We start from the raw sequence: 6025 nt of genomic DNA on the forward strand, positions 1-6025 counted from the left end.
ACTTGTCCTTCCATTGACTTCTTGGTGATTGGATGTTCAATGGGTATGAACTCATCTACTCCCATCTTCACCCCAGCCTCTTTACAGAGCAAGGAAATCAAGCTTGGGTAAGCCAGTTTGGCCTCAGTGGAATTCTTATTTGCAATGGTGTAGATCTCACAAGCAATCACATGATGAACCTCCACTTCTTTTCCAAGCATAATGCAATGAATCATCACTGCTCTCTTGATGGTGACCTCAGAACGGTTGCTAGTGGGCAATATGGAACGCCCAATAAAGTCTAGCCAACCTCTTGCAATTGGCTTGAGGTCTCCCCTCTTGAGTTGGTTTGGGACACCCTTTGAATTGGTTATCCACTTAGTTCCAGGGAGGCATATGTCCTCTAGAACTTGATCCAACCCTTTATCTACTCTCACCATCCTCCTATTGAAGGAATCAGGATCATCTTGTAGTTGAGGTAGTTTGAAGATTTCTCTTATTTTGTCCAGATGGAAGTACATAACTTTCCCTCTGACCATGGTTCTGTGGGTATGGTAAGCGGTTCCAGTCATTCTTTGCTTATCTGTTAGCCACAGATTTGAATAGAATTCCTGAACCATGTTCCTTCCAACCTTTGTCTCAGGATTGGTCAGAACTTCCCAACCTCTGTTTCGAATTTGCTCTTGGATCTCCGGATATTCATCTTCTTTCAGATCAAATTTAACTTCCGGGATCACTGACCTCAGACCCATTATTTTGTGATAATGGTCTTCATGTTCTTTGGTTAAGAACTTCTCTTCATTCCAAAGATTCTTTGGATTAGTTTCTTTCTTTCCTCTTGAGTTGGTTTGTTTTCCCTTAGGAGCCATGATATTGATGAATCTTGGCTTAGTGATCACGGAAAAGCACACCAAACTTAGAGGTTTTGCTTGTCCTCAAGCAAAAAGAAAAGAAAGAAGATAAGAGAGAGATAGGGGGAGAAAATTCGAATGGTGTGAGGAAGGAGGGGTGAGGAACGTTCATTTATAGAGTGGGGGGAGGAGAATTTCGAAAACAAAAGAGAGATTTGAAAGGAAATTTGAAAAGATATGAAAAATATTTGAGAAAAGGGTGAGTTTTTGAAGAAGATTTGAGATTATTTTGAAATAGATTTGAAGAATGGTTTTGATTTTTGAAGATTTGAAAGTGAATGATGAATGATTGAAGTGTGATTTTGTAGAAAAGTATGGGTGAGAAAAGGAAAGTTTGAAAAAATCTGATTTGAAAACAAAATTGTGGTCCCCCCACCAAGCTGGCGTTAAACGCCCAGAATGGCACCCATTCTGGCGTTTAACGCCCATTTGTTGCCCCATTTGGGCGTTTAACGCCCAGCCAGGTACCCTGGCTGGCGTTAAACGCCAGAAATTCTTCCTCACTAGGCGTTTTTCTAAAACGCCCAGGATGCTGCACACCTGGCGTTAAACGCCCAGAATGGTGCCCATTCTGGCGTTTAACGCCCAAAATGGCACCATTCCTGGCGTTAAACGCCCAGAATGGTACCCATTCTGGCGTTTAACGCCCAAAATGCCCCTTACTGGCGTTTTTTTTCGCCAGTAAGCTCATTTTCTCTGCTTTTTGAGCTGAATCCTTCTGTAACTCTGTGAATTCCTTCATTTTTGATACTTGCCTCTGTAAGAACTAATCATACACCTTCCTAATGACTGGGTTGCCTCCCAGTAAGCGCTTCTTACTGTCTTTAGCTGGACTTCTGCTGAGAATCACTCAAGCCTCAGTTTTGAGCATTCCTGCTCAAAATTTCCTTCAAGATAATGCTTGATTCTCTGTCCATTAACAATGAACTTCCTGTCAGAATCAATATCCTGAAGCTCAACATATCCATATGGTGACACTCCTGTAATCACATATGGACCCCTCCAACGGGATTTGAGTTTTCCTGGAAACAGTCTAAGCCTAGAGTTGAAGAGCAGAACTTTTTGTCCTGGCTCAAAGACTCTGGTTGACAATCTCTTGTCATGCCACTTCTTTGCCTTTTCCTTATAGATCTTAGCATTTTCAAAGGCATTGAGTCTGAACTCCTCTAGCTCATTTAGCTGGAGCAATCTTTTTTCACCAGCTAACTGTGCATCCATGTTTAGGAATCTGGTTGCCCAGTAGGCTTTATGTTCCAGTTCCACTGGCAAATGACAGGCCTTCCCATACACCAGTTGGTATGGGAAGGTCCCTATAGGAGTCTTGAATGCTGTTCTGTATGCCCACAGAGCATCATCCAAGCTCTTTGCCCAATCCTTTCTTCGGGACATTACAGTCCGTTCTAGGATTCTTTTTAGCTCTCTGTTAGAGACTTCTGCTTGCCCATTTGTCTATGGATGATACGGAGTTGCCACCTTGTGGCTAATTCCATATCTAACCATAGCAAGGTGCAGCTGTTTATTGCAGAAATGAGTGCCCCCATCACTGATTAGCACTCTGGGAATGCCAAATCTGCTGAAAATGTTCTTCTGGAGGAATTTCAGTACGGTCTTAGTATCATTAGTGGGTGTAGCAATTGCTTCTACCCACTTAGATACATAGTCCACTGCCACCAGAATGTAGGTGTTTGAGTATGATGGTGGGAATGGCCCCATGAAGTCAATTCCCCATACATCAAACAGCTCTATCTCTAATATCCCTTGTTGAGGCATGGCATATCCATGAGGCAGGTTACCAGCTCTTTGGCAACTGTCACAGTTACGCACAAACTCTCGGGAATCTTTATAGAGAGTAGGCCAGTAGAAGCCGCACTGGAGAACTTTAGTGGCTGTTCGCTCACTTCCAAAATGTCCTCCATACTGTGATCCATGGCAGTGCCATAGGATCCTTCGTGCTTCCTCTCTGGGTACACACCTGCGGATCACTCCGTCAGCACATCTCTTAAAGAGATATGGTTCATCCCAAAGGTAGTACTTGGCATCTGAAATTAGTTTCTTTCTTTGCACATAACTGTACTCTTTGGGTATGAACCTTACAGCTTTATAGTTTGCAATATCTGCAAACCATGGAGCTTCCTGAATGGCAAAGAGTTGCTCATCTGGGAAAGTCTCAGAGATCTCAGTAGAAGGGAGGGACGCCCCAGCTACTGGTTCTATTCTGGACAGATGATCAGCTACTTGGTTCTCTGTCCCTTTTCTGTCTCTTATTTCTATATCAAACTCTTGCAGAAGCAACACCCATCTTATAAGCCTGGGTTTTGAATCCTGCTTTGTGAGTAAGTATTTAAGAGCAGCATGGTCAGTGTACACAATCACCTTTGATCCCACTAGGTAGGATCTAAACTTGTCAATGGCATAGACCACTGCAAGTAATTCTTTTTCTGTGGTTGTGTAATTCTTCTGTGCATCATTTAGAACACGGCTAGCATAATAAATGACATGCAGAAGTTTGTTATGCCTCTGTCCCAACACTGCACCAATGGCATGATCACTGGCATCACACATTAATTCAAATGGTAGTGCCCAATCTGGTGCAGAGATGACTGGTGCTGTGACCAATTTAGCTTTTAGGGTCTCAAATGCCTGCAAACACTGTGTGTCAAACACAAATGGTGTGTCGGCAGCTAACAGGTTACTCAGAGGTTTAGCAATTTTCGAAAAGTCCTTAATAAACCTTCTGTAGAATCCTGCATGCCCCAGAAAGCTTCTGATTGCCTTAACATTGGCAGGTGGTGGTAATTTTTCAATTACCTCCACCTTTGCCTTATCCACCTCTATTCCCCTGCTTGAAATTTTGTGCCCAAGGACAATTCCTTCAGTCACCATAAAGTGACATTTCTCCCAGTTTAAAACCAGGTTAGTCTCTTGGCATCTTTTCAGGACAAGTGATAGGTGGTTAAGACAGGAGCTGAATGAGTCTCCATACACTGAGAAGTCATCCATGAAGACTTCCAGAAATTTCTCTACCATATCTGAGAAGATAGAGAGCATGCACCTCTGAAAGGTTGCAGGTGCATTGCACAGACCGAAAGGCATTCTCCTATAGGCAAACACGCCAGAAGGGCATGTGAATGTGTTTTCTCTTGGTCTTGAGGATCTACTGCAATTTGGTTGTAGCCTGAGTAGCCATCCAAAAAGCAGTAATAGTCATGGCCAGCTAGTCTTTCTAGCATTTGGTCTATGAATGGTAAAGGAAAATGATCCTTTCTGGTGGCTGTATTGAGTCTTCTGTAGTCAATACACATGCGCCACCCTGTGACTGTTCTTGTAGGAACCAGTTCATTTTTTTCATTATGAACTACTGTCATGCCTCCCTTTTTGGGAACAACTTGGACAGGGCTCACCCAGGGGCTATCAGAAATAGGATAAATAATCCCAGCCTCTAGTAATTTAGTGACCTCTTTCTGCACCACTTCCTTCATGGCAGGATTTAGCCTCCTCTGTGGTTGAACCACTGGTTTGGCATTATCCTCCAATAGGATCTTGTGCATGCATCTGGCTGGGCTAATGCCCTTGAGATCACTTATGGACCACCCAAGAGCTGTCTTGTGTGTCCTTAGCACTTGAATCAGTGCTTCCTCTTCCTGTGAATTTAAAGCAGAGCTTATAATTACTGGAAAAGTTTCACCCTCTCCCAGAAATGCATATTTCAGGGATGGTGGTAATGGTTTGAGTTCAGGCTTAGGAGGCTTATCCTCCTCCTGAGGAATTTTCGAAAATTCCTTTGCCTCCTCTGGCTCTTCCTGATCAGTTTGAGCATCTTTGAAGATGTCCTTAAGCTCTGATTCTAGGCTTTCAGCCATATTGATCTCTTCTACCAGAGAGTCAATAATGTCAGCGCCCATGCAGTCCTCTGGTGTGTCTGGATGCTGCATTGCTTTTACAGCATTCAACTTGAACTCATCCTCATTGACTCTCAAGGTTACTTCCCCTTTTTGTACATCAATGAGAGTTCGTCCAGTTGCTAGGAAAGGTCTTCCTAGAATGAGAGTTGCACTTTTGTGCTCCTCCATTTCCAGCACCACAAAGTCAGTTGGAAAAGCAAATGGCCCAACCTTGACAATCATGTCCTCTATTATGCCTGATGGGTGTTTAATGGAGCCATCAGCAAGTTGGAGGCATATCCTGGTTGGTTTGACTTCTCCAATCAACCCAAGCTTTCTGATAGTGGATGCAGGTATTAAATTAATACTTGCTCCCAGATCACATAAGGCTGTCTTGGTGTAAGTGCCTTCCAATGTGCATGGTATCAGAAAGCTTCCAGGATCTTGAAGCTTTTCTGGTAAGCTTTTTAGAATGACTGCACTGCATTCTTCAGTGAGAAACACTTTTTCAGTTTCTCTCCAATCCTTCTTATGACTTAAGATCTCTTTCATGAACTTAGTATAAGAAGGTATTTGCTCAAGTGCCTCTGCAAAAGGAATCTTTATTTCAAGAGTCCTCAAATAGTCTGCAAAGCGGGCAAATTGTTTATCCTGTTCCGCTTTGCGGAGTTTCTGAGGATAAGGCATCTTGGCTTGATATTCTTCAACCTTAGATGCTGCAGGTTTATTCCTTACAGAAGTGGCTGAAGAAGCCTTGTTAGAGGGATTACTGTCAGCACTCTCAGGTGTCTGATCCTCCCTTGGCGTTTGAACGCCAGGAATGGGTGAAGTTTGGGCGTTAAACGCCAACTTCCCTTCCTTTTCTGGCGTTTGAACGCCAGAACTGGGCAAGGAATGGGCGTTTAACGCCAGCTTTCCTTCCCTTTCTGGCGTTTGAACGCCAGAACTGGGCAAGGAATGGGCGTTTAACGCCAACTTTCCTTCCCTTTCTGGCGTTTGAACGCCAATATTCCTCTCTGGGCTCTTACTGTCCTCAGAGGGATTTTGAACAGTGGTTTGGTTGTCCTCTGTCATTTGTTCCTTATTTGGCTTTTGCTCTTTTGAACAGTGTTATTCAAGGTCTTTCCACTCCTCAATTGAACTGCTTGACACTCTTCTGTTATCTGTTTAGATATTTGCTGTTTTGCTTGATTCAACTGTAGTTCTATGCTTTTATTAGCAACTTTAGTTTCATTGAGCATTTCTTTAAATTCT

Source organism: Arachis stenosperma, chromosome 3, assembly GCF_014773155.1.
Source record: "Arachis stenosperma cultivar V10309 chromosome 3, arast.V10309.gnm1.PFL2, whole genome shotgun sequence".
NCBI classification, from domain to species: Eukaryota; Viridiplantae; Streptophyta; class Magnoliopsida; order Fabales; family Fabaceae; genus Arachis; species Arachis stenosperma.